Source organism: Cajanus cajan, chromosome 4 (assembly GCF_000230855.2).
Source record: "Cajanus cajan strain Asha chromosome 4, NIPB_CcT2T_4, whole genome shotgun sequence".
Classification (NCBI taxonomy): Eukaryota; Viridiplantae; Streptophyta; class Magnoliopsida; order Fabales; family Fabaceae; genus Cajanus; species Cajanus cajan.
Genome location: NC_138520.1, coordinates 1,831,785 through 1,834,240, shown reverse-complemented (window position 1 = coordinate 1,834,240; position 2,456 = coordinate 1,831,785).

Sequence of the window (2,456 nt, the reverse complement as noted above, 5' to 3'; positions counted from 1 at the left end):
AATCAGATAGCGTATATTATACTTATTATAGTCTACTCTCAACACTGCTGAAAGAAAAAGAATAAATATTTAACTGTTGTAGGATTAATATATACATTGATATATATATATAGGAAATAAAAAATATAATATGTATACATATACAATTTACATATATAATATATTAGAGTATATGAATAATCCTACTTGTTGGTCAAATGATTATATAAAATCTATTTACAATAAAATATTTTTAACAAAATGAGTTACTATCAACATGAATTATTACTTTCCCAACCAAATTATCTAGTTAATTATGATTTACTCTCATATCAAATATAATTATTGTAGTTTCAACCATAAAGAAAAAAAGGTAATCTTGTGAAAATAATCAACATATAATATAACATTGAGTAACAACTTGAACCAACTAAATAACAATATTCAAGTTAACAAATAATTTCAACTTACCATCAAGTATTGCACAACCAACTTACAACTTATTACAACATATAGTAACTTCAACATATTTCATTCTCAATCATTAATATCAATATATATTTAACTAATGTGTTGTCACACATATTAACTAAAGAGATCTCCTATAATAAGGATAAATAGTTTAAGTAGTTAGACCCTATCAAATCACAACGTTTGACCTATCACAGTTACGTTAGATATAAACAACTTCAGGTTTCATAGAGAATCTATTTAACAACTTAATTTGATTTCTCAAATTTTATCACTTAAATTAAGAAGTCTAGTATATTATTGTCAAGATAAAACAATTTAGGTATAAGTTTATCATGATATTAACTTGCAACACCGAGTCACCTATGGGATTAACCCATTGAATACCCTCCAAATACTATACCTTTCCAATACTCGATTAGGGACTAAGTCCCTAACTTTGTATTTTACTCAATTGGTTGCTTTATACACATATGTCTCAACCTTGCCCACATATGAAAATCACATAAAATTTAGAGAAGACAACATAAATCAATTACCCATCCGAAAGCCAATGTACTTATTGAAGGGTTTCAACTCGGCTCTCAAAGCACTGCAACGTATATCTACATAATGAGATATTTTAATTTCTAAAACATCTTCTACTCTCCTCTAATTTTTATGTATTTCAACAAAAACATGTATCAATACCACAAGCTTATCAACTTAACAACTTAATCAACTTGCATCATACAACTTTACAACTTAAACATCTATCAACTTACAACTTTACAACACAAGCATCATTATACAACATATCAACTTATATCATAATAATTCATCATCATATCATCTTCATCATACGACTTAATCAACATCTTTTAATTAACAACTTAAAGACATCATATTCAACAACATGTAATTAGCGCCCAACGTTGTGCCTTGGACGCCTAATGCCATTAATAAGGCAAGAGGTTCCTTATCTCATCCACACCTGATGTCAAATCACTTACGCTCAACGTGACTAAGGTAGAGAACCTCCCACTTTCTCAAGCCCAACGTGACAAAACTCATGCCCAACTCCACTTAGGTAGAGGGCCTCTACGTAACTCATGCCCGATGTCACTCCACTAACACCCAACGTGGATCCATGTAGAGACTATTCTCTTCTTTTGTTTGATGCCATTCAAACCATGCTCAATGTGATTTCAACTCGATACGATTTTCTTTCCTCACGTCCAACACTATTCAAATCATATATGATTTGATTTCAATCGAGACAATTCTCTTTCCTCGTATTCAACACCACTAATCTTATGTCCAACATGAGTAAGATGAACCCCTTTGGTTGAATCCACACCCAACGCCATGAAGGCATGTTCGACACGATAACATTTTTGCAAATTCGCATAAATTGATTTTTTCCCAATCCACCTAAATTCCAACAACATGCATTACAAAATATAACATATAAACAACATGCTCAACACAATTCCACCATATAAAACAACATGCATCTATCAAAAACCAAAAACCATTATATTCAACTCATGAGCAACTTCAAAAGAGTAAGCATAATTCATCAATCATTACCTCATGGATTTAATATGTTTTCAACTACAATTAGAGTGACTCTAACACCAACAAACAACATGCATCAATAATGATTCATCATAAAGCTTCCTTTACCTTTTGTCGATTTGAAATGAGAAGAGAAAAAGAGAAGGAAGAAACTTCTCACAACCTTTGACTCAGGGTTTTAGTAGAAAAGGAGAAGAGGATTCACTCAAGTTCTAGAGGACTTCTCATTAACTCATTTGCAAGGTTTCTTAAAATATGCGTTTTTTAGGTTTATGTTTTGAGATAAATCTTATATACCTTCCCTTGAGTTGAACCAACTTAATTTTGAATCCACTACTTCAAAGACAACTTAATTATCAGAATCTCTTGACTCCAAATTTTAAAACAACAGTACTAACAACAATCAACAATTAATCATATAATTAAATCAAAGCATCTTAAAATCT